Raw genomic sequence first — 27,681 nt, 5'->3', positions numbered from 1 at the left:
CTAGAACAGAATGGGGAGGTACACTTTCCTTCTTTGAGTTAATTATTTTATCTATCATTCCAAACAGCCTCTCACCTGGGTCACTCCACCTCCCCCAACAGCAGCTGGTGGTGGAGCACCCTTTTAGCTGATGAGAAGCCCTCAATCACTGCCAGCTGCACGCTGCCCCTGAACTCTATCTTGCAACTCCCACCTTCCTAGAAGATGTTACACAGCCATGCTTTAGTGAGCTATCAATTAAGGGAATATAGCTACCCTAAGGAAGGTTCTACACCCACCCCACTTCCTTAGTGATACACTACACCCTTCTATGAAGCTTGCAACTGGAATGTTTCTTGAGTTGCAGGTAAGCAGCAGTCTGTGGGTTAATATGGTGCTGAATGTTTTCACTTGCTGTGTTCCTCTACTATGGATTTTGAAGAGGGGGTGAGGTTATGTAGGTTGTTTTCTGTTTGCTCCTAAGCTCTTCCATGTGCCCCAGGACAGCCTGCTGGAGAAGGGCATCTTTGTCCCAGCACAGTGGATTGAGGTTTTCCTGTTGTTTGTGGGCTGCTACAGGTATGAGCCCTATATTGCTTTTGTTATTTACTTTTGTTGTGATTGCTTATCATCCTCTTTAACCACAGTTGTTATTTGTGGGTTGCTTGGGCATACACAGAAATTCAGTGATATGTGGTCAAAGTAATTCCCTTACTAGTAGAAACTTTCTCTTACGCTTCTGCTGGCATTCTGCCCACAGCCATTATGCTTGAACTTTGATATGCTGCTTATGAAATGTAAGCCTGCCCACTTCCAGAGCAATCAATAAAGCAGCTCCTGGTAGACAGGTGCCGACTGCTTTACAGAGGAGTTCAACACCTATTGTACTGAGAGCTCTGAAAATAAAACGCGTTGAACAGAGGGTGAAAGATGTTTGATCCTGGAGAATGGAAAGCACTTGACCTGCTGTGTCTGCTGCATCCTCCTGGCACGGCTGCCTCACTGCAGTGGGCCACATGATGCACTTACGAAGGACAAGATCTATGCTTGAAATCAGAAAGGGGGAATCTTGCGGCTTCTTTCTCTATAGTCTATATTTCAAACAATTCAGGTCCTCCTCTTACTTAGGTCAGTTTTCTCTTGGTGGAGTTAGTAGTTTGTGGTGGTTTATACCAGTATCAGAATAGGCTAATTTACAGGACTGGGGCTTTGGGGAGGATGGAAAAGAAAGACTGTGTTGTTAACCTTCACCTACATTTGTTGTAACTGCATAAGAATTTGTTAGGGTTTTTTTGTGGGGGAGGGACAGAAGGTAGGTGAGGGGTGATGATGACTGGTGTTGAAGTGTTGTCTGGTCTATAGTAGCTATTGTTCTTCAGGTGACTTGGATATTTGCTGCAATTATCCCTCACAAACTGGAGACCTCTGTTTGATTGTAGAGCATCTACGTGACACAGAACAAAGCAATCTGTTTGTTACTGTGTAGAAATGTCTGTCTTCCCTCTGTGTCTCATCTGCACTCTATAGATGTAAGGCAGACAGGCAGACTGCCCAGGGCTCTGTGCCTTACTGAGGCGCTAACTGGGTATGCTTGCAAGGGAAGAAGACTGTCACTTAATTCACTGTAATGAAATGGCATCAGAAAGGGGAAATAATAGTGACCTTTGCTTCTACAACTACAGAAATGCTCCTGATATGAGAGGTTTAGTCAGCTCCTCTGCTTAGGAAAGCAGACTTCTCTGAAGAACAAAGCACTGTGTTAAACAACAGTATTGGCTGAATGACACAAATAATTCATCAGAGTCTCTTTGGGAACATTTTGAACTTCAATTAGAAATGAGAACATTAAACTCCACCTGGCCAGCAGGGACTGGAAGGATCCAAACAATGTTCTGCTGAAGCACTTGCTTCAAATCAGCCCGAGCCCTTTGGACAGTAAAAATCTGGGGTTCTCTTTGATCTCTCCATTGCACTGCTTTACTGTGGTGAAACTGAGAAGACAATCCAACCTTTGTTTCTGGTGAGTACTTTCAACAAATGGTCATCAATCAATCTCCAGCAAGACCAATTACGTTCTTCCATATTACATTTCCAGTCATTTCACAATTGCCTTTTGTACTATATATGAACCATTTAAGCTTGTAGTAAGTGCCAATCCTGGTAAAGTAAGTCTTGCTTCAGTGTATTATGGTTGGTTTGCAGTGCTTCTTGCTGTTACTATACGTTTTTGTCATGGAAAATGAGGTGTATGCTGCATTATTAGCTATAGAGCTTTTACAATAGTTTCTGCTGACAGCAAGTGTTACAGTTTAGGATGCAAATGGCTTCCATTATAAAAATCTGACTCAAGGTTCTCATCATTGGCCTTGGGGTGAAAATTGTCTCCAAGCAGAATGAAAGCAAGAAAAAAATAATTTGGCCTACACCAATGTTTTTACTGTAGAATCTGCTTCAACTCCCCTGTGAAGTTACAGAACCCTTAGCTTTTAATAAACATTGGCAACTGAAAAAACACGCTCAGCAAGCAGCAGAACTAGCGTAGTATGACTTCTTGGTAGTGAGAAGTTGTTGAGCTGCTTTCAGAGCCAGGAGGGTGTTGTGGAGCCAACAGTACAGTCAGGTTCCAGTAATGTTTCACCTGTGATCATGGAGCCCAGGCAGATCTGTGCTGTCTCTGTGTCTGGGCCATGGGACGATCTCATAACATACCCCAGGATCATGGTGTTCTATGGCATGCGTGTATGGTAGCATCTATCACATTAAATGTGTGTAAGAACAGCACAATATTTTTTTTAAGTCTACACATGCATTGTGGATACAAACAACAACTGTTGCACAGATGAACTTTCTTGGGTGCTGGGCTGCTTGAGTTTCCCATAAAACTGGAGCTCATGATGTATGGAGAAAAATGGAGGAGATGAATAGCTAGCAAGTGGTAGATGGCAATGAGGGGGAGAATCTGCAGTGCCCTGCAGTAAAAGGGACCTGGGGCTGGGTCTTTTCTTGGCTTCTCACTGCCCCGTGTTGTGGCTCAGAAAGCCACTAAGCCTTTTTCAAATCTCTGTCTGCAAGGTAAAGGGTAATACTCCTTTTCCTCAACCAGTGTTGCAAATATATACTCACTATCTATGGAATTTCCTTTAATTCCTCATCCTCTTCCCCCACAGATCCAGCTGCATGGGACATTGGTATGTTTAAAGGAGGTCATCCTTTCTCTTCCTCTCCTTCCCCCTCAGTGTCCTTTCTAAAGAGAGAAAAACATTTTCATGAAGGCAAGGAATAGCTTTGCTGCTCTGAACGTGCCTGATCCACAGCAGGCTCAGTTAGCTGACTCAGCTTCAGCAGCACTGAAATGAAATTAGCAGGTGTTAAGCCTGTTTTGAAATGCAGCATCACTGTTACCCGATTAATAAAGGCCTAACTCTTTTAAGCTGCCTATTTGGCCTCATATAATTTAAATCTTGCCAATGCATCATGTCGTTCCCTTGGCTTTTCTTATGCCAAAATGAAATTCCCTTTATTGCATTAGCCTCAGTAGCTGGAGGATGCTTGTTATCGTAAGCGTTCAGATAGCTATTGTCCTGTTCCTGCAGAGAGCACAGCGTGTTCAGTCCCTTATGGAGCTCCACAGGTACCAGCAAGGGCTGGCTCAAACCCAAGGACGTGCAGAGCTGCACCTTGTCCATGGCAGTAACTGATGAGTGGTAGCAGTTAGCTTCTCTGGGTGTGCTTGTCTGGGATTTCTGATCTGAAGTCTGCAGTATTCTCCTCTCCCATTTAAACCAAAAACCATGTTTGGAAACTGTATGCTTTTCTTGGCACTTGTGCCTCCTGGCTGGCAAAATACTATGGAAGTAAAGAGAAACCCATATACTCTGCTGCTGAGCATCGTGGCAAATAGCACTGCATTTTTGTGACCACTTAAGTGAGGTGACAGATTTTCTTGTTTCATCATAAAGTCAGTGTGATGCAGACTTCCATCCATTTCTTTGCTGCTAGTAATATTGCTTCTAAGAAAATGTCAGGTTATAATGCATTTGGAAAGCAGTCTCTACCTCAGAAGGGTGAATCCTATCACTCTGTAATCTTTGCATTTCTGGCCTTCCATTTCTCTCCCCCTGCTTGTTTATTTACCCTATAAGCTCCTAAAGCATCATGTGGATCTCTTCTTCTGCGCTGCATTTGGCTTAGGAGAGCTTTGATTCTTTGTTAATACGGTAATAAACCTTTTGGTGAGTTCCCCCACACTCAAGTATTGAGGGTGTGTTAAGTACCAGTCAGAAACCCAGCAGTCAAGTATCTCTGTCTATCCATGCTTTCAATATCTAATGTAATGGTTCCTTCTGATAATACACATGCTAGCTTTGATGCTGAAAGGGATGCTGGTTCTCTGGAGATGCAGTTCCTTCTTGACTTCTGAGACTGACTCTGTCATCTGACATCAAGGGAGATGATGTTCATCCCTCTTCAGAAGGCCTATGCATCAGCAAAGTCTAGGTTTTATGTAGTGATTGGATATTCTTCAATCCATTATTACCTTCTAACCATACTACTTCTGAACCTGATGGTCTCTGAAAGCAGTCATGGACCTGCTGGATCATAGAACTGTTGAAGGGGCATATTTCCCCTTCCCTTCCAAATACAACCAGCCATGACCAGGCTAGAATAAAGCTGGTCTGTTCCCATCAAAATCTCCAAGCTGTGCAAGTTATCTCTGTACATGTCTTCAGTCTGAGTTTCTGAGTCAATTTTTAAGCACTTGAGGGAAATCAGTGCATGAATGCCACTGGTAGGAAGTTTAAATTTAAAGCTGAAGCTAAAATCACTTGTTATTTCAGAAAATATTTGAATGGTCTTAGTGAGGAGGATTTTTTGTTATTTTACATTAATGTGGTATCTGGTTCCTTCTATTTTCATTCTGATATGTTTGTTTTATAGCTGGTTTTTGCACGTACTGTATTTTGATACAAATTGTCTAGCACTACAACTATCGTACATGGTCATCAACAGAAAACAAAGGCCAGTCGCTGTGTGTTGGGTGAAAAGAGCAGATTAGCAATAAGACAGCTGACAGAGGAAGAGACAGTGTGAGACTGCAGCCCTGAAGCATGGCACTGACTTCAGGCAAAGCAGATCAGCAGGAGACAGGACTGCAGCAGATGGTCTGAGTTTGATTAATCAAATGTCCTGAATTAAAGCCTGATTGTATTTATTATAAAAAAAAAATAATAAAAAATTTAAAAATTAAAGGCTGAGAAGTCAAAACAAGCTGAAAATGTAAATGAGAGCACTGTCAGTTCCTAACATTAACTTCAAATAACTGAGGGCTGAAGGAATAATTGTTTTCCTGACAGATCTCAGAACAGTGAACATCAGAATGCTTACATTTATTTTACACATCACAGGGATCAAACATACAGTAAATTCTGCAGCCTCTGGAAGGGCACAATGGGTTGGGGACCCAACCTGTTGTACTAAAATACCCAGAGCTTCACTAGTCTTGGGAACTGCTCTGGTTGATAAAACAAGGCAGGTAAGTTGTTCAGCCCCAGACATCCGACCCTGTGCTGAATTTCATGTAATTGAGGATTCATGCATTCCAATGTGACTTTACTAACAGAAAAGCGAACCAGGTCTCATTTCTCCATGGCTGGGACTGCACGTTTCCTTTTTTCTTTTTTAATCATGTGCATATTTTATTGTAATTAATCATTGTAACATGAAAAATAGGGGGAAAATGACAGAAGTGGTGAAAATCGTATTCAGCTCTATTATTTTTTTTGTCTCTAAAATAGCACAAGCCACCCAACACTTTGGGAGTGCAGAATGGAATTAAAACTATAGATGGATTTTTGTGATAAACCCTCTTGGCATAAAGCCAGGAGTGGAGCCATTAATTTGACACAAATTAATCTATGCAAATTTGCACACTGATTTAATGAAGAGACAGACATGCAATCATTTCATTACTTCTCAGGTTTTCAATTAGATTGAATTCAGTAGCTGGCCACCATAGTAGTCACTGAGTTTTGCTAAAAGGTTATTTGATGAATATTTATTAATTTGATACTCTGCTACAGCTAGGCTTAATAGCAAGTATCATACTTTCTGAGTACATGCAAATGATTCTTCAGATATCCTAATGTAGTGATTGATTTACCTTTTTTTTTGTCTTGACTGCTCTATCTTTAATCCCAGTTATTACTCTGGCACTCTGGTCTGAGATAAATTACTTGCTCAGGGGTAAGTGACTGTTCTATATTATTACAAACACTTTCCTGCTTTGTGCCTATTTAAGTGTGAGAAGTGATGCTCTAAACAGCTGGAAATGTGACAAACCTGACTCAGAGTGAACTGATAGATAAGAAATCGAGAGAACCCATACTACTGCCCTGGGCAAAAAATGTTTTGCATCTATAGATGTCCGAGATAAGGGACAGATTTCCCTCTTATTGATTTCTATAAAGCTATTCACCTTGCGATTGCAGTTGTGGTTGGAGATGTGTTCAGCAGGAAGTTTTTACTTCAGCTATGCCAACTCCATTGAAGTGAAGCATGAGCTATAGGGCACTATTCAAATAGGTTTTTTTTTCTTTCCATGTTTCAGTGTTTGTTCAGAGTGTATTGGCATCAAGATGGACAAGACCTCTTCTGGATATAACTATTAGTTGAAACTAACATGGCAAAAGCTTTGCAGAATGCTGGCTGTGCCCTTAGGTGGCCTTTAAATCCCAGTCCATACACAATGTCAGAAACTTACTGCAGGAAACAATCTGGTGCCAAATTAAACAAGGGACATCAGCAAAAAGGGATGGCATTATTAGGAGCACTTTGGGATCTCCCATTTTGTATGTCCATTCGTGTAGGCTCTTGTAAAACCTCCAATGATGGTATCAAAGCCTCTTCCTGTAACCACTGAGTAAATTGCTTAGTGTATGCTGGAGAGATTCATTGTGTCTCTGCCTTTGGATTTGCTTTGGATGCTCCTGAAGTCAGCGTGAGGAAATAAGCTGCTGGGATAGGGAGGTTTCCAATGCTCTTTAGTACACGAAGAAAGCAATTTCAATGCATGAGGTCAGCTCCATGCTGTTTATCACAAACAAGCTTCAATCTTTGTCTTAGACCTTAACCTTTTACCAGTGCAATGCAGGTATGAAGGCGCAGGTAAATGTGAAAGGAAAGTGGCTGTAATTTGTGATCTTTTCAAAATGGGATCTTGAACTGCACAATGCAACATGGAAATGAGCCCTGTATTTTACTCATTAAGAACCTGAACTGGAAGGAGTTGGCTAGCTGGAGTCCAAGTGTACTTATCTCTTATTAAGCTGCGATGGGGACGATGATGGAAAATTCAGAACCAATCCAAAACTGGTATCACTTGCACCTTTTGCCAGCCCCCTTGGTATGCTAGTTAAACCAGTTTTGTTGCCCTTTGGTTGACACCCACGTATATTGTAATTACTCACACACCACCACGGAAATGGCTCACTCTACCTGAGGTATTCACTGTATAAAGAGCCAGAAGAGCAGGATATGTTTAGAAAGGCAAGCAGCAATATAGAAGTGTTGACTGAAACAGACTGCAGCTCCTCTCAGGTTTCATTCTCCACAGGAGCCAATAAATTAATTTATTAATTCCTACGGTAATATACACCATTTTCAACCTTCCCATTGACCTCTGCCTGGTATCCAGACTATGACTTAAATCTTGCTTGTGATGAAAGAATTCATCTGGAGAAATGGGAAGTGGTAAACTTGAGAAGGTTAGGGGGATGGCTGGACAAGAAAGATGTGTGCCCATGCTGCTGGGAAAAAGAATACCATTCATTTTAACTGGCAGCAAGACTGGTCCCTAGTAAACTAATGACTCCTGAAATAAGGTATAGTCATAAAGCTTTGCAGTCTCTTTACCTGACAAGGTTGGAAGGTTTCTGGTTGCGTTGCAGCCTGTTTCTGACACTAAATAAACACCTGCAGGTTATGTCAGGCAGGACTTAGCTGCTCTGTGAGGAAATGCTGCAGGATTTCAACACCATGGCCTGGCTTGCCTGGGGAGAAAAGCTAATTCAATATAAGCTTTAGGAAAGTTTCTAACAAATGTCATCTGTAAGGTCTGTCTATATGCTTACGTATAGCAGAGTGTGTGGAGGAGGCTTATCAAACTAGCAAAGTAATAATATTACCAGAAAGTGGCCTAAGGCTGAACTATTGTGGGAGGCTGGGCTGTGTGAGGATGGCAGAACCTGACTCACTCTATTAAGGGGTTTCTGATTTCCACACCAATTTATTTGCATGATGTCTGTGAGACTGAGCATCTAATGATCTCTTGCTTGTTAATATTTTTTCCCTGCTCTGGACCATATCCTCCCTGAGCTCTTTCTTTATCCTCACAAAAGGAGCTTTCATCACCACTACCTCAAGATGTAACTGTACAACTCCTCTGAGAGCAACTGCTGCTTACAGTGCTATTATATGACATTGTGCGATGTTTCCACACTCACTGGAAAGCTTGTCAAATGCCTCATTGCTTTCCTGAAAACCACCTTTCTTCTGAGCAGCAATGACAAATGACCATCACTGGGTCCATGGAGCAGGGGGGGAAACTGCAAAACTTGGTAGAAATTAATTTCCTGAAGTAGCAAGCTAAACCCTATGCTTGTAAGGTTTTAATACATTTCAGCTGCTGGCTGTGCTTCTGCCTCCCCTATGGGCTGCAAGCAGCTGAAGTGTTTCCCCTGTGATGATATTAGAGCTGGTGCTCATTGCTGTTGTGGTTCACTGAACTGGCATGGCACGTCCATCTAGTGCCAAGCGGGACATTCCCTGCCAGCCCTTCCTCCAGCAGTGAGCAAGCAGCTCTGTGATCCCCTCTCCCATTAAAAAGTGGGCTGCACAGGAAACAGGACTGCCCCATCAATGGGACTAGGGGGTAGTTTTGCTCCTGTTCCTGCTGTTTGGGGCTTGCTGGAGCTCCTGAGATGTCTCTACCCAGCTGACAGCTGTCCTGATCCTCTGCTATTCTTAGTACTGGCTGTAATCTGGAGATGCTACCCCCATTGCTGGGCCCTAGCAATACGGAGGCATGGTGCTTGCTTGGTTGTTCTCCCCGTGTTACTGTGTCATTCTGTTCAAACTGCCCCTGAGCCATGCAGTAGCTCAATTTGTTGTCTCTTAATATTAGGTCTTTCAGCCTTACTGCAAATAAACCTTGCAGGAAAATCAATATTTCTTACCCTTAGCACATTGATTTACACCACCTTTCCAATGATGACTTCTGTAACAAATGCAGGGTACTTCTAAATACTTGTCTGAATGCAAATGTCTCCCATTTGCAAATACAGCAGTGTAGAGTGGTGAGGAGGAATATATGGTGCTGAGCAAACTTGCAAGGGTACAGTACAGACTCTTGCAGGGCTATCTTTTGTGCTACTGCATGCATGTGCCCATGGTTCAGAGGTGCAGTCCGTAGTCACTGAACAAGCAGCAAAGCAGAGGGATGCTGCCTCAGCACGTAGGTTAAAATTGAACTAGGATGTATCATAAATAAACTGTGAAAATTTTTTCAACAAGCTATTGACAGGGTTTCAGTCTTGAAGCATTCTGCTTGAAGAGAAGGAAGCTGAATACAATGATGCAGCACACACCATGCAGTGCTTTTGAGTTGCTTGTGTATCAGTGCCAGGCAGCTGGATGCCTGGACTCTCTGTGTATAGATTCAATGAGCTGGTTACAGTGCCGAAATATTGGCCTTTTAGCTCAAAAGGCTGCAGTGAAAGTCCAAGCTCCTTGCTCTTGGGTCAGACCCAAGCAAGGGAAGGAAGAAGCTGCAGAATTAACTAGAGTCAAACCTTGTCTTGGTGTTAGAGCAGTGCACTTGAAATTTATCCACACCCCAGAGCGCTTCAGCAACCAGAAAGCTCCCCAGGACTGTGACTCTATAAAGTATAAATTGTAAATTGTATGAGTTGCATTAAATCAAGTAACTGCTGAATTGCAGTAAATGTTGATGTAAATGGCTGCTGCTTTGTTTCAGAAAAAATAAGGAGCTGGTTTGGTCTCCCTGTTTGCTTTCACCGGAAGCACAACCTGAAGTCACCAATCAAAGGAGGTGCAGAGGCTTCATAAGTTACTTCTCAGTGAAGGTTTGCATGGCTCTGGCAGAATGGCATCAGATCATCTGAGAAAGACAGCAGCCAGGGAGAGCACAGAGAGAAAGCACTGGCAGCACAGTTTTGAGAAGATGCTGACTGCAGCTTTTTGCTGGCTAAAAAGAGACTTGGAGATCTCTCCTGCTGTTTCATTCCTGGTGTGTGAAGGGAAACAGGGCTTTGTACATAATTTGAAAGCAAACAGGATTGTGTCAAAGGTATCAGCCTCTGCTGGTAATTATTTCTCCAGACTGGAATGTCCCATAGGCTTCAGAATTTAGCCAGCTCCTCTGGGCAGACAGATAATATCGAGACCTGTTCTTCTCTGATGGAAGTAGTTATTGCTCCCTGGATGTTACATTGCTACACACCAGTGGAGAATCTGACAGAAATAAAATAGCAGCTTCTGTTGGATTTGAAGTTGAGTAGTACATGAACTTAAATAGCTGTTTTAAAGTTAGCTGCTTGGTGTATTTAAGTACATCATTTTCCAGCTGCATTACTTCCACTGTGAAATAATTGCTAATGAAGACTGTGAGTTTGAAAAAAAGGCTTTTGAATCATATAGAGGTTGACTCGGTCTGAAAGGGTAGATTGGATGGTTCACAGACCTACAGGGATTTCTGATGCGCATTACAGAGCTGTTGTCTGGTTGTCTGTATTTCAGAGCTGTTGGGCAATACGTTAATGTGGTTAATTTATCGTTATTCCCTTTGAATTACTTAATTTGGGCCACAGATGCAAAACCAGGACAGAGGTCTGGTGTCCCTCCAGGTCTGAGTCTTTGTTGTGTGGTGTGGCCTTCTTGAGTCTCCAGATATCATTTGGAGCATCTCCTTGGATTCAGCAGCACAGGTTTGGGGTAACTCAGGACCTCTTTTATGGTCAGATGCATTAGTATATTTTGAACACTTATGGTTCAGTATGCTGGTTGTCCAAAAGAAAGTAAAGTACTAAGAGATTTTGTAATTACTGATTGTAATATGGGTAAAACTGGCATCTTTTACTCAAATAACCTCCTATGCAAAGATTCTTTCACACGTTGAACAGCGCAGCTTCCCATCAGTTCCCAGAAGAAGACACTGCTCAGTCAAGGCATGGGAGAACAAAGCTGTAGCAGTAATTCCCACCATCAGTTTCCTGGATTTATTACGTACTTCTGATATTTCAGTTATAGTCTCATTTTTGTATTTTGTGGATTTCCCAGCAGGAAGGTTCTGCTTTACCAAAGATCTGCTCTGCAGCTGCCTCTGCTCTCCAGCTCAGCTCTGAGTCCCAGTGAGTGCCCCTGAAAATGTAATACTTAAAATAGAACTGTTGTATGTGCATCAATCCATACTGATTATATTTATAAGCTGTCACAGCTCTAGGCATGTACAAGGACAGTCATGGAGCTGAAAAGCAAAAGGAAATGCTGCAAAGGCTTTTGTGCTTGCAGATACCTCGACTGAATCTTAGATCAGGGAGTACTGGCACCCAATTGCATGATTTGTCTCTTCTGTATTCATGATGAGCTCTCTCATTATGGCTACTTCTCACATTTATTTTATTTCTAATTACATTGATTTATGATTGGATTTTAATTAACTTGTCTTGTCTGAAACCTACCTACATGCTTAATAGGTCCTTACAGTCTAGGCCTAACTTATTCAAACTGGTGGAAATTGGGCATGCAAATACATTTGTAGCCCACATCTTCAATTAATAAAGGGTTTGATCCTCTAACAGAGCAATTAGTGAGGAAAGTCTCCCCTTTGTGATACATAGGAGCTGAATGACTTGTTCAAGGTCTCTATTGAGCCTAGGTCTTCTTACACCAAATCAGTGCTGTGGTCTACAGGCTCTCATCCTCGCAGGTCTGCAGATACATGCTGCTGCCCATGCAGGGTGGTTTGTGGTTGCTATTCTTTACCTTTATGACACTCAGCACCTCTAGTGAGAATTCACATCTATCTTGACTTTGCAGGATGCTGAGATCCCAGAGCAGACAGGGAATGGAAGATTATTGACAGTGCTGGACTGTTGTTTAAGAGGTGATTCCCTGAGAGACTGCCATGCATTTTAGCCTGGACTTGCTGATACCGTGTTTGATTTGCATTGCAGTCCTGGCTGCAGAGATACGTATCGGTGCTATAGTTGATTTTGATGTGACATCCAACTTCAAGTTTTGTACGATGGCTCCTCAATTTTCTAATAAATCTAGGTCAGTGCTGGTCTTTTGTGGGATAATTAAGGTTGATCCATTCTGCAGGGCAAGCAGGAAGAAAATTCATTACTGTACAAGGAGGTCAAAAGGGCCGAGGTGGAGAAATAACTGTGTCCCGAGCACTGCTGTTTAGTGCCACATCCTAATTGATCAGTGAACTATGTAAATGCTGAGCAGGTCAGGCTTTGCATTTTATAAAGTGTCAGAACTGATGAGGCTTGCTTTGAAATGTTACCTTGCTGTGCTGCTTGCTGGTGAGAATAGGAAAATGGGGGGTTTTAAGTATTGTTCATTTTTAATTCATAGCAAATTCTTTTTATGATCTTTCTGCAGCACTCAGTCTGCTGAGCATAGCGATTGCCTCTGTAAACAAAACACTTGATACACAAATGAGACAACAAACAGTCACCAGCCCTTCCTGTCACCCCTTGCCCTCCACAGCGCTAGGTGCTGTACGAAGCAATCACAGAGCAGAAGTGAGGGTTTCTTGTGCCTGTGAACAATATAGCACTTTTGTAATGGGATTTATTAGTTTGAGCTTAGGGTCAAGCAAGTTCAGCTCCTTGTTCTGAAGCTGAAATCATAGGCTGTGGAGGCTACTTTTTCACACCCTCCTTGATGTGGGCTCCAAGGAGGGAAAACTGATCCACAGCATAGTTAGTTGTCTTCCTTTTACCAATGCTCCAGGATTCTGGGTAGAGAACATTAATGTGAGTGCCCTGAATACACATACAAAACAGGGGCATCTTACAGCTGAGCCAAGTCCTTGTATGGCACTTGCCTGAGATCCCAGCAACACTGGGAGATGTTTTGCAGTAAATGCAGGGCTTTGTTTGCAGAGTTTGGATCTGCAGGATGATGACGAAGTCCCAGAGCTGGAGCACTGCTCTAGAACAAACTGCTCAGTGATATTTCTGTGTTTCTCATTTTACTATGTTTGAAGAAATGCCAAGATTTTTTTTTTCATTCACTCATAGCAAAAAAATACCCACCTCAATGACCTCGGGGCTTTACAAAGCACAATGAGTTGGGATCATCCAAGAACGAGGCCTTCCTATGAAGCAAGCTACATATTCATTTGCACAAGTGATGTGGGGACAAAATTGCTATTTGTGGCATTAATCATGTGTGTGATGTGCCCCTCAGCAACACTCCCCTTTGACACTAGAACTGGGAAACACCATTTTGCACAATGGCAGAGGCAAGAATTGGATCTCTAATTAAGAATACTCTTAAGGAGCAGAAGAAAAGCACATAGGGATTTTTAAGTACTAAACAGTGGAAAACATCAGCCAACCTCAGCCAACACACTCCTGTTCCTGATTTTAAACTGTTAATGTAAACACACAACAGAATTTGCTCTCCTTACAGTCTTAAACAAAAATAACTGTGGCAGTTTTAAGCTCAGCACTGAAACAGTCTGGATGAGTAAAAATGAAGAATTTTCTAAGTATGAGAACCACAGGATTTGGGGAAATGTTGCAGTAGGTATAAGGTAGTCATGGCACCCTGAAGTTACCATAGATTGGCATTTGATTCATATCTGAAGGACTGCATGGCTTGGGAGCATGATAGCAGAATTGTGATGTCTCAAGAGATGTTTTGCAGATGATGTGTAACATCAGTGAAGTGGGAAAAATCTGCATGAGGAACATCAGCAATGGTACCACTATCCACTGGTTTCTATTTAATTTTTCATAGTAATCCAAGTGCTGCTTACTGTATCTTGTACTGTTTTACAGTGTTTTCCTCTGTGTATTGAATGTCTGATTTAGTAAGAAGCTATATGCCTTCGAGTTGCATAAGAACAATGAATGTATTCATAGGCTTTCTTATGAAGCAGCTGTAAGATCTCACTGAGGAGGGCTTCTGCAAAGAGTTCAGCTGGGAGATGAAGGGGGGTGTAATAGAATTATACATAAGACTGGCACATGCAATGTACTACGTAGGCTGTGTTGTGAGGTCAGTTGCTTCGTTCTCTCCCTTTGTGTGCTTAGAACTTACAACAAGGATTTCAGAAATTCAGTGCTCATGCCTAGGGTAAGATTTTGGCACCCACTTAAGCACAGTTTGAGGGATTCAGGGTCCTGAATGGGATGCTGTGCTCAGTGCTTTCTCCTTAGTTCTGCCTCAAAGAAAAGCTGTCCATCATGTTAGTCAAGAAAGGAGGTACTCATTGCCTACTGTGTGAGGGTGACTGGCTGCAGGCATTTTTGTGGTTGTGATACATGGGAAGTGCAGTGTATTGAATCCTGCAGCATTCTCTTCAGTAGAGCTGGGTGAGGAATGGCATGACCCAGAAGCATGGCATAAAAAATCAGTTTGGGTGAGGTGCCAAAGTTTTCCCAAATATAAACAACCAGAGGACATGAGAATGTTTCTGTAAGTTAACTTCTGCCATTGGTATCACTGGAAGAACCAGGAAAAGCCCTCATTCTGCCTCTGCACTTTGACATTCAAGCTCTGTAGTGGTAAGAGTGAGATTTCTTCAAGAAAATACTCCAGAATTTCATTATATATGGCCATTCTGATACAGACTACTTTATGCACGTAAATGTTATAAAACCACAGATTAACATTCTTCCCTGAAATCTCATCTATAGCACAAGGCTGCAGTGGAGGGGTTGATGAAATGGGAGCTAACAAAGAGTGGAAGACATCACTGCCTGAGCCTCCCTGGAGCAGAATACATACTTAGAACAACAAGTGGTCAAAACGCTCCCATGCACTGCATAGTCCTGAGCTCCTCAGCTCTTTCTGATAGACTGAAGAGACCTGTTCTCTCCTGTGAACAGTTTTTATTGCAGAAGCACCAGTAGTTACACAGCAATACTCTTATGAGCTACTGTTACTGGTAGTAGTGAGGAAGCCATTGCAAACAGGATGCACAGAGGATAATGTTTTACACTGTCCTGAGTTATCATTCTTCTCATGTTGTAAATGCATCTGAAGGGAGTGATTTCCATTCAGAGGACATTGTAGAACCAGGTCAAACATGAGAAATTCTTTTTTTTCCCCTTTCTTTCTTTTTATACCTGCCCAGTAACCTGACAGATCATGTAGTTCAGTTCTTGAGAAATTATCTGACTAGACACAGTGCTCTTCAAAATCAGAGAATTGGGGGCTATTTAGATGAACAAGCAGACAGATGTATTAAAACAGTGATAAGAATAGCTGCTTACTCGAGCCTTACAGGGAAAATTAAATTAATGGAGAAAGTGTTACTTATTTGACTGTGAATGTGGGAATTATTTCTAATTGCAAGAGTAATTCCTTGATAATGATACTATAATGTTTCTTTCTGTTACAAGTGGTAATACTGTCATTACTACATTACTCAACCTCAAATCCACGGGGAAGCTCTGTAGGGTGAGTGGTGATTGAAAGTTCCACATTAAAATAATTACCCTCGATCTTAAATTTAGAATGTGCATGATATATATCTGATGTTCACTGGATTTCTTAAGGCTCCTCTTCCACAATGTTATTTGTCTTATCTGCACTGGGCTCTGGTTATTTGGCTCTTCTTACTCTAATTAATTGTTCAGGACATGTTTAAGGATGGTATTCAGAAATGGAAGTGTTTTAGCTTTGTTAGAATGCTGACAAGCGATAAATGAGCAGCTTATTTCTTATCTAAAGTGTTGTGTAGGGAAAAATGCATCATTCCTTATCCAGGGCTTTTCTGTTCCTGCCTCCTTTTCGAGATAGGATTTCAGCACCTCAGCTGAAACATACAGTGGTAATGTGAGAAATGTGACATAGATAAGTGTCATAAATGTTAATCCAAGTCTTGTTTTGATTCTGAAACCCCTGTTTGCAGAGTAGATGTTAGAACTGTGGAGTTGGACTTTTACAGAGGTTTCCTCTTTGCTTTTGTGCCTGTTTGAGTAACCCAGTGGCAATTCCAAACTTCCTAAAGAAGGTAGGGCAAGCTCTTTTGCTGGGGAATAGTATTAATTTAATTCTCAAAGAGGTGAGGAGCATTCTGTCTGGTATCTTAACAACTACCTTCTTTATTAAGAGTCAGTTCTTCGACAGCCAGAATGAGGTACATGGTTGTCATGTACAGAAATGCCTTAGTGTAGAAGAGACTGGAGAACATCACTGAAACACAGTGAGAAAATAAGGTGCTTCCCATTCCTTACTCTTTTCTCTGCAGTGTTCTTGGTAGCAACTGGAAAGAGCACCATTGTTATGCTCTGCTCTTGGATGCCTTTCAATAGAAGGCTGTGCTGATATAAATACTAAATGTGAATGGTCAAGGATTGCTATTAACTTGCAGGAAAAAATCTGTAGGATGGTTTTAACCTGGCTTTTCTCCATCAAATGAAGGGGAAAGAAGCCCTCTAAGCCAAATCTGGGTAACATAACTAGATATAAAATAGGTTATCAGAGGGAAACACAATCCAACTTGGTGAAAGAGCAGCAGGAGTCGTACTGTATTCTGCTTTGTAAGTACCTGCATAGTTTCTAAGCTGTTTCTCCATGAGGTCCTAAACAGGGGCTGCAGGCTGGGACCACTGAGGGGGACTTGGGACCCATGCAGGGGTAATGGCTGCCCCAGCTGCAGGGCATAAGGTCTCTTCTCCTGTTCTGTTGCTGCTCTTAACATCATGGACAGTTTCATCTCCTTCCTGAGCTTGTCCCACTTAACTGAAGTTGAGGTTCTGTCAGGATTCTGGCAGTGAGTTTTAGTCTTTGTGTTTCATGCATATTCTGCACGGAAGTGTATAGAATCTGTTTTTATCATAGCGATCATATTAATGATATTGGCAATTACTCAAGGAAAAACGTATAATCAATGCTTGCTAGTTTGTTAGGTGATAAATCTTAAAAATACAGCCTGTGCTATCCTGGAATTTATTGCTTCAGGCAAGGTGATAGCTTCAGCACTGCCATTTCCAAAGACCGTGCTGTGCATTTATTTTCTCATTAGCATCTAGTTTCTATTGTATATTTTGAACAAAGGTAACCTTGGAGTAGGAACACATTCCTTGCTGTCAGGAAGAACTTGTGATGCTGTTTCAAAGGTGCATGCATGATTGAGCAGCAATACATCACAAGAAGCTCTGCAAAGAAGATAATTCTCCATGGGCTGAAGTAGAAGAAAAGACAAATCCCCTTTTTTATAGATTCCCATACTCTGTGTGGGGGAGGGTTAATTTATGTGTGTTGTGACAAGCTCTCTCAGATGGCGAATAGACTGTTTGTCAACTCATAACTATCATTCTCCAAAATAGCAAAGATTTAACAATTTGCATTTAGAAGGCTTTGATAAAAAATGTAGATTCTGTTTTAACTGAGAGAGAAGTCTAAAAACAAAAAATAAAAGAACAACAGACTGATTTTTAATAGTTCAAGAGAAATCTGAAATGAGGACTCAACTTTCCACTGAAGGATGTGTTGTCTGTTATAACACTATTTTGCTAGCATTTAAAACGTGCTTAGGATGCATACAGTCCACACAGAGCTGGCACGGGAGCCCAGTTAGAGGATCAGGGAGGAGACGTGCTGGGGAAGCAATGAAATCTTGTGATACAGCACTGTGCTGGCCCTCAAGGAAGTGGAGGTCCATGATGGAGGGATTCACGTAGCCTGATGTGTTCTAATTTGCTTCTGAGTTATTTGTCTTATCTTGTACTTTGCTGTATGGGAAATTGGTGATCACAGCCTGAACCTCTGATTAATCAGCTGAGGCAAGTTTCAGGTTAGCTGTGGGAGCACAGGTGAGAGTAATTAAGCTGTGCTCCTGGAAGGGGTGGAGCCTGACTCCACCTCCTCTAGACCTCATTTAAGGGCTGACCACCACTGAAGCAGCATCTCTTTAAGATTGCTACTTGGTGGAGAGTGCCTCAGCATTTTCCAGCAGACTGAAGGCCTCTATTGGGTGAGTCTTTCCTTTAAATAACCTTTTGGATACTTATCACCACCTCTCTTGTACCATCTTTGCATTATTGTCACTATACATCACTGTACATTTGCTCTGGGGACCATTGTTATGATACCATATCAGATCAATGGCTTTGCCCATTTGTGTTTTCTTGGGCCCTAGCATACTCAAATCCCACTGTCACAGTCTCTCTGCAACATAAACACTAAATGTTGCTTTGTTCGTTAGTGAATTCTAGTAGGATACCAAGAAATGGCCTCACAGGTGTCTCTGCTTTGAAAGCTTCTGCTAAGAACCCACTGCTAGCTCTAAAACCTCTTGTGTCTGCAAAGTTTGTCACTTCGGGGCCTACTGCTCTTCATGCTGTCAGGATTTTGGTATGACATGCCATCTCTGCACTTGAGAGCGCCATCTGCACCTCTGGGTGCACCCTCAGTAGCCTCCTGTTATAGATCAGCTGCCTCCAGGAAACAAAGAGAAGCACGGATGAACTGTGGAAAGAAAACAGCGTTTCTTCAGTTTGCCTTTCTTGGTGAATTTCAGTGGCAGGAAAGAAGGCGGTATCCATGCTGAGAACACTGTGCTGAGTGTTAGGCTTCACACAAACAAGCTGCTCAGGCTCATCCTGCTGCAAAGCATGAGTGATACCTGGGGGATTCCACAGATACTAAAGAGCTGCATCAGCCAAAGCAGCTGGATCGTGGCTTTCAGTATGAGCAAGCTGTGGTGTTGGCCCTCGCTCCTCCATTTTTATGATGATGGAGATAGAACAGAGAACTGATGCTCTGTAGCTTTTCTAGGGGACAAGACTCAGGAGAATTTGCTTCAGTGGAAGATGCGGCTCTTCTGTCCTATGCCAGATTGATTCTAAAACATAAACCTCTGTCAGGAGAATGACTGGTTTAAGAATAAACTTCCAGCATGAGGCACGGTATGGTCACAAAACAAAAAGCTGCCTCTTGGCTTGAAAAGCATTAACTGTGTAACCAGCTACAGCTGCTCTAGAAAAGATCAGATTAAATGTCATCTGCTTCTACTCATAAAATTTAATGCTTTTTGAATAGTGCAAACTTAAATGTGTGTGAAAGTGCCTTAAGTTGGTAATAATGATGAGATGCAAGGAATCACCTAAAAATTTTCTGCTTGCTTCTACTATGAAAACAGCTTTGTTCAGTAGCCAGTGCATGGGGTATTCACAATTCTTAGCTGACAACAGAAATCCCCATATGGCTCAGAAAAGTGCTGGCATGCACTTGGGTGAAGTTTGTTAAAACTGTGTGACAGACATCTTATTTTTTAAAAAATACTCTTCCTTTCAAACAAATTTCTTCTGGGGTTCATAAGTTTAAAACGCTAATTGGATGAGGCCAAGGATATAATTAGATTAATGCTTGTGTGGAATCTCTTTTAGGACTGTTCTCTGAAAGGACTTTGAGGTTGAAGCTGGTATAAATGCCTTGAATTGGTTTCAAGAAATAAACAAATCCATCAGCTCCAAGTGACAATCCCAGTTGTATGAGGATGTCCTCAGCATCAGAGTCAGAGATGATCTGGTGCAACTGTTTACCGTTCACTTTGTCAAGCCTTTTTCCTCTCTCATCTCCTGGGGGTGATACTGATTGCTAGAGCCATCAGATCAGCTGGTGATGTTTGTTGGATTAGGAAGGTTAAACCAACATTTGGTCACTCACGGAAGACAGATGACCCATAGCTATTAGCAAGTGCATTCAATTGTCGTGTTCTTTCTGGCCCTCAAATCAATCACATCTTTAGGAGCAGCAGAAAATGATTTATTTAGGACATAAGAATCTTCACCAGCAGCCCAAGTTTGTTGGTTTTTTTCCCCCCATTTTTGGAGGAACTTAAATTCTCTCTTCCCTCTATACAAAAAAGTGACAAAGGAACGTCTTCCCGTCTGCATTTGTTTCCTTGAGTAGTCAGAATGAACAAAATCCTGCTGAAGGCATCTTGCAAAAGGAAAACAAGTCAAATCAGGCCAAGTTTTTGTTTTTGGCTTTCTGTTAGGTATCTCATGACATCATGCTTTCTACACAGTCATTTATTTTGCCATTTAAACATGTGCAACATGCACAAGCCTGACTTCCCTGCATAACCTTACTGCACTGATTTAAGCCCTGTGTATATCCTAGGATAATTTTCCCTTATGAAACAATAAATCTGAAATGGAGAGCAGAAACCATGATTGCATTTATTTAATGACTTAATTTCTGAAAGTCTTTGTTCCATAGACCTGCAAGCATAAAGCCCACAAATGTTGTGCATTAGGGTATTGTGGACTTCAAGCATGTGTAACCAGGATAGAAAGGTTCCCTTACCCAAAACTTAGAGATATTATTCAGGTGGTACCTTGAAGCTCTTTTAAGATGAATTTTCTTGTCCTGAGCAGGGCTGGGTCCTCTGTGTGCATGAATTGTGAAGTGTGCCTGCAGTCCAGCCACGTCCTGAGCCCCCACACCAAGTGCAGATGGATTGGTTCTTTGGCCATTACCTCCAAGGTTAGTAACTGTCTGCAGGTTTCTGATTCCTACGCTTATTTCTCTTTTTGTCTGATCCTTTCCATGACTGAGATACACGTCTGGGCTTTCACAGAACAGCACAAATGTTATTTCATTCAGCCTACCCTGGACTTGTAACGGCGTTTCCCACTTACGCTATGACTTGTTAGGCCTCCCCTTACGCTTTACCTGCCTCACTGTTATCACACATCAAAGATAGGGGCTGAGTACTGACTAAATACAAGGCATGCTCCAGCTTATTTCTCTTTAAAGTGCCAGAGGCCAAGTTCTCCCCTCAGACTGGAAGCATGGCTCCTCTTTGATCTGACAGGAGCTGTGTGCACAGTACCTGGGGGCACGGATCAGCTTACGTGTGGTTTCCCTCCTCTCCCTCCCAATTATTACAGGAAGCAGCAGCTTTTACAGTGTAAATGAGACATTTGAAAGCAGCTGTTGTCAGAAGGTTCTTTCTAATTCCTTAATGCAGTCTTGCATATTAAAGAAGCTGCCCCTTATTAGGTGCGTGCTATTTAGCACATGGAGGTATCAACCAATGGCAGGTATCCCCTGTTCCTGACACTGATATGTTTGGGTAATTAATTAGAGCTCATCTCTACATTGAAGTGCTTATAGTTGGAGCTTCTCTGCAAGACTGGTAGGGCATTTTTTAAACAGGAATTTTCCATTTACCAAACCTCAGAGATTGTGTGGAAGCGTCTGGAGTTCCCACACTTCTGACTGAGCTTGTGCACATCTGCATGCTCACTGTTTTTCACTTACTTACTTAGAAGTCTCAGTCTTTTCAAAACACCAAGTAAGCTTAATTGATAACGTAAGTTTTCAGTTCCACAAAGGCTGCAGTTTTTGTCCAAAAACATTTTAATAAATTCTGCTTTTTTTTTTCCCCACAACCAAGAACTGATTTCCTATTAAGCTCTACTTTTTTTTTTTTTTTTGTCTAATAGAAAATATGGAAGAAATATGCCTTTGAGAGCAAACTGACTAAATGACTTCCCTGGGGTCCCACAAGTACTCCAGGGCAGAAGCTGAACTGAACTCAGAGCTCCTGAGCATTAGTAGGGCCTTAACCACAGAACGATCTTTGTCTCATTATGTTAACATGATCTCTGTTAAATGCTGCCTGACTTAAGTCTGTGAAGATAAAAGCAATGCTCCAGCTCAAAAATGGAATAAAATGCTGGAATCACTTCAGTACTAGTGAATTATTAATATTAACCATGTAAAGAAAAAGTTCAGTGTTTCAGAGGAGTAGCTTAAAAAGAAGGGCTTTTCAAAGGATGAATGTTTATACTGATGTGAGTTTTTCCCCTTATCCATTCAGTAACCAGACTGTAGGGAATAATCTCCATGAAAGCTACTTTGACTCTTTCTCTGAATTCTTTACCTACAATTTGCTAATGAATTTCAGCTCAAGTGCAGTTAAAATGTGAGAGGTTTGACGAGGGAATGGATTGAAAATAATCATTTTCCTTCTTCCTGGTCCCTCTCTAGGCACTTGTTAGGGGATGTTTGAATGCACTGAAGCGTTAAGAGACTGATAGCTTGTTAAAACAGCAGAGGGGCTGCTGTTGGAGGGGAGGCAAAGAAGAAAGTGAGGACAGAATCTGAAGAAACTTCTTTTGCAAGGAAGATTAAAAGAATTTCAAACGGAGGGGAAAAAAAGATCTGTGTTCAGATCTTCTGGTTGCACACTTGAAAATCAAATGAGCTGGAAAATTTGTTTGGCTGCTTTTATGAGCATTGATCTTTTATGATTGCATCAGGACACTGGACCTGGTATGCGCATATACGTGCCCAGGCAGGTTGTGAAAACCCACTCTTGGTAAATTTACAGCTGTTCCGTGCTGAATGTGCTCTGTGAAAGATACACAGCAGTTTTTAAGTCAGCCAGTTTAAGGCTGTGCCTTATGTATGATGATTTTCCAGGCAAGCTGAGGTTTTAGCAATGTGCAGAAATGTCAGCTCTCTCTTGGGTTGTGATGAGGAGATGTGTGGGTAAATTTTGAATGCAGACTTCCAAAGTCCATTTTTTCTAGCTAAAATCTCTTCTAGCCAGCTCTAACTTATTAGAATGAGAATGTGCTTTTGAAATGCATTGATAGCTTCCCCTTTTGGACTGGATCTTGAAACTGACATTCTCTTCCTTACTGCCAGGATGATCTTTGTACCTATTCTGTTATCTTCTGTTCTCTGTGGTCTTAATATTTCTGGTATCTGAAATGTTGTAGTGATAACACCAAGAAGAGTGTAGGGCCTTATATTGTTGTAGTGAAGAGTGAAGGCTTCCTTATGAAGGCCAGTTGCCATAAGGATGTGCTCATGTTCGATCACATTTCTATGTACCCCTGCAAAACAAGTTCCTTAAAACAATCACCAAAATCATTTACAAAATGTCCGCTCACTTGAAAAAATCTGTCCATTGAAATAGAAGGAAACAACATCCTGACCTTGTGCACATGTGACAGTGAGCAGAGACCAGCTGAAATTAATATCTTCTTTTCCAGAATTTGATGGATATTTTGGAGTAACAGGTGCATTGATAGGGACTGAGATGAGCCCAAACCAGGACAATATCTTTAGATATCCAGTTTGCAGTCATTGCGATTACTCCAGTTCTGCTAAGGATATTTTGTGTGAAAAAGGCTTCTCTTTTCTCAATAATTCATACCCTTCTGCTTAATCCCCATTGCTCTGCTATAGTTAGGAATCTTCGGCGCTGGTGTCTCCTAGTGCTTCTGCTTTTTTAATACCATGTATCCCCTGCAGTCTTCTCAAGTGCTGTAACCTATGGGATCAAATCAACTTTAAATGAGAAGGGCAAAGTCAGCCAGCAGCCAGCTCTGAAGCAAGCAGTGTCTTTGCTGCAGAGCTTGCTGGCTTGGGCAGAGGGTCAGTCCATGTTATATCTATCTCTAGGAGCACACAGCTGGGCTCCACAGGGCCCAAGGGTAAAACAGCACAAGAATGAAGCCTGCCATGGGCATATCACAGTAACTGCAGGGACAAGGACAAACGTCAGCCACAAGCTTTCACCGCTGGTCATCTCTGATGAGTAGTTTATCTACCATGTCTGATTCAAGTGCAAGTGACTGAAGTGTCTGTGCACTTAGTAAGACTGGGGCGGGTTCTCCATGGGTCCAACCCACCTGTGGCAAATAGGAAGAAAAAGGCAGCACAGTCCAAGGGGTGATGAATGCCAGAGTTGAAGCAAGGCAGAGAGGAGGACTGCATTTGGAGCTGACATCCAGTTGTGCTATGTAACTCCATTCCCAGCAGTTGTTGCCTGTCCCTGGAAGTAGGGTTAAGAAGGAAGATTTACTTACTGTGAAGTGTCTTAGGTTTTGTGTGTTTATTGCAGGACAATCTGTAAGAGCAGGGATATGTTAGTGTTGAGATAAACCTGACCCTATCCTTAAATTTGAAAGTCTGTTCACTGGAAAAACTCATTAGCTTGTCAGTTTGTTTAATATTCCAAGAGCTAAACTTATATCCCAGGAAGGACAAAGCAAAATGTGGTGTTTTAACAAAGTCATAAGAGAGATGGAAGACTTTATTTCTCTTGCTAATGCATTTCCAGCACTGGTTTGCATCCTTATGACTCTGGGGAACGTAGTCTGCAAAATACATGATTAAGCATTATCACCATGATTTCAGAAGCCATTCTGTTACACCAGGCAATAACTCATTCTGCACCACTGCTCACACCAGTACTACTGTCTGAGCTATGAGCTAGACTCCAGCACTTGGACAGTATAGAGAAAGAAGCCATAAGCTATTCTGTATACTTTTTTCCACTCATGACTTTTATACTTAGTAAAGCCAATTGGCCCTGTAGATTAGAATTACAATCCTGCCATAGGTTTGGTAGACTGGGTAAAATAAGGTTGGTCTGTTGCTACAAGGCATTTTGGTTTACGGTTATACTTTTCTGTGGGTTTGTAAGACAATCTTACGTTTTCCTGGAGGCATCATTTTAATTTTGAAGGCAAATTATGACCCATGTTGGATTCATGTGTTTAATGAACTTGCTTTAGGTAGAAGTTGCTCTCTGTTAATTAAAGAATTTATTTGGACTCCAATTTAAAGTACTGTCTGGAAGCAGGGCAGCAGCATCCCCTGGGTGTGGAGACTGAGGCTGGCAGGAGAGTGGAGCTTTGGATTAGAAAGAGGTGCATGAACCTTTATTCCTTTTATCCCTGTTCTTTTCAGACTTCATGTGCAATGAAACGATGGCTGTGATGTCAAGAGATAGACAAGGAGCTTTCACTGCTCGTAATCCTCAGACATAACTGGAGACTTAGCCCCCTTTTCCCAAACAGGGAGGAATGTTTTCATTACTATGTTAATTCAATCTGTCCTATAATAGTGATACTTTAATTGCTCCTCTGTTTTCCTCAGACATAATCCAATTCCCTTTGGCCTCCTAGTTTATCCACACATTAATTGGGTTATTGCTTTGTAAAAGAGAACGGCAAATATATCACTTAAATTTTATCACAGACAATTAATAAGCATGACTGAGATTTTTAAAGTACCCTAATGCAATTAGATTCCAGACTCCCAGGAGTTTCAGTGGGATCTGGGTACCTTCTTCAGTCACACCTACTTGGAAATCCCCATCCCAGGCATATAAGGAAGACTATATTTCTTTATCATATATTGAGCACTTCAGAGTTCTCATTTTCAACCTGAATTCTTGATTCTACTGTCCTTAATCTTGTAAATCTGCTTTTGATTTAATCTAGTGAAATTCTTTTTGATTTCCTTGATTAAGGTTTGCAGGGCCAAAGCTTTTGAAGTACAGCTAAAGGCATCAAAGCAAAATAAGGCAACAACAAGAGAGCTTGGGGGACTGGTAATGGGACACCCAGCTTTTCATGTTAAGGACTGAAGTCTCTGTTGAAAGTGACTTTGCACTTGCTAAGTCTTGTAGATGTGGAACTACAGTCCATACCTAGAAATTTAGTGGGACTAATGCAGAACAGCTTTGTTCAGCAAACTCAGGAAGCCCTGAAACTGTTCCATGTGCCCACACCGGCCTGTTGCTGTCACAGCCAATCTGTGGTTGTCATCCAACAAGCAGACACCTCAGCTCATGGTGCACTGAGTTCCTCTTGTACTGTGGGTGCTTTTGTACTGGGAATTTTTGTTTCCTGTGCGGAGGAACACTGGGCCAGGCTAGTAGCGCTGGAGATGGTTAGAAGAAACAAGTGGACTGTCCTTGGAGCAAGGAAAGCCTTAATTCATTTTTGCTTGAGCAGTGCAAGGAAATACCAGAAGTAGGTGTGCTGGAGAGATCTACTTACCCTTTAATTGCTCTTTTAGGTACCACTCATAGTAGTGTGGTCAGAAATACCCTTCATCCATAATTACAGCTGTGCACTTTACGACTCTTTGAGCTGACGTTTCTTGCAGGCAATGGGTTGAACCAGAATGGGAGATGGCTGCTACATTGCTCCGGAAGTTTGTAGTGATGTCAGTATTGGGCAACAAGGAAGAAATAACAACTATTGCTACAAAGCCTTCATAAAGGAAATGGAGTGGGCTGAACTGCTTCCTCTTTATTGGTATTTATGTGGGATGTGAATCAACCAGCATACAAGCCAATAGTGCATGATCAAAGGGTGAATACTAATGATAATAAGTTATATGATATCTCTTTCATACCAGTAGATGTATTATGTCCATTCCCTACCCATGTTGTGCCTATGTGGTGGCATCAGGAATTTTTTTTGAGCAAGGCAGAAAGAAGAATTGCCTAAGCAACACATGCTTTGTATGCTCGCTTCCTACAAACTATTCAGTGAGTAAAACTGACAGAGATCTTTTTTACTTTAGGTGATTTTCAGATAACTACACTTTTTAACCCAACCTTACATGCTTGAGTTAGAATGGCTGAAGAAAATGATATAATATAGACCATAGACCAGGAGTTGCTAAAAATGAAACTTGAAAAGATGGGGACAGATATTCCTCTGCACAGCTTGGGCAGGGGATGAATATTCAGTGCTGTGGTGAAGTTCCTGAGTCAATGGGCATGACCCTGCTGAGTGCAAGGTGGAATGTGTGTAATGCAGTGCTAGATTCATGTGGTATTTTCCCTTGACCTATATGTAATGTGCTCATGATAAACCTTAATGCATCAGAGGAGAAATAAACCTGCTAAAGGTTAAGGGACGTGCCTGGAAGGCATAGTGCCCTGTATCTGTCTCATGGAGGCTCTTGACATCTCATCTCTAAGAGGCTGATTCTGGCTGCCATAGGATGTGGGTTTGGTTAAACTGTGAAAACACAAACCAGAGAAGGAGTTTGGGTCCAAAATTGTCTTCTTTATCAGAATCTTTCTCACTTCAAGTAATTTATGGGATTCAAATCATTATCAAGTAACTTTTGGTGAGATGTGAATTTGGGCATTCACTAAACTCTGTGTTCTGGGCTTCAATGAACAGAGGAATGATTGAGCTTACTGATCCACTTGGGTGCTTCATGGAGCTGAGCGAAGTATTTGCTTTGGTCTTTGACTCTTCCATGAGGAAAACCAGCCTATTGCTTTTGGGACTTCCACCTGTCTGTCAAGCAAAAATAACTTTCTCATTTGGGATGTAAAGAAATGTTATTACAGATGGGGTGGTTATCATTGTCAGAGTCTCTGATGGAGGTGGATTCTCTGTCATTTGCACTCAGATATCCAGTATCTCAAAGCTCAAACACTGAGAATTTGATGTGGAGTATCTTTGACCTGTTTCAGTGCTGTTTGCATCCTGAATATCATTTTAAAAATCTACAGACATACTTTTTGTGTTGTCTGCACTTCTTCCCTTTCCAGGAAACACCTTTAATTTAAATAGGAAAAAGTCTGGGTAATTAAACAAAGCAAAATGCAGTAGTGAGGAATGTGGCACCCAGCTGTGATAGCTC

At 41.7% G+C, this 27,681-nt stretch overlaps 1 long non-coding RNA gene across 1 annotated transcript in view; it reads left to right on the top strand.

The window, feature by feature from the left end:
* Positions 1 to 172: 172 nt before the first annotated feature.
* Positions 173 to 27,681, top strand: part of LOC107320103 — a 44,194-nt gene continuing 16,685 nt past the window's right edge. The window contains exons 1-2 of the long non-coding RNA XR_004308879.1: positions 173 to 346; positions 20,634 to 20,742. This is a non-coding gene — a long non-coding RNA (uncharacterized LOC107320103). The remainder of the gene's footprint in view (positions 347 to 20,633; positions 20,743 to 27,681) is intronic.

This window comes from Coturnix japonica, chromosome 13 (genome assembly GCF_001577835.2).
Source record: "Coturnix japonica isolate 7356 chromosome 13, Coturnix japonica 2.1, whole genome shotgun sequence".
Lineage (NCBI taxonomy): Eukaryota > Metazoa > Chordata > Aves > Galliformes > Phasianidae > Coturnix > Coturnix japonica.
This window is presented reverse-complemented; position numbering and strand designations above follow the sequence as displayed.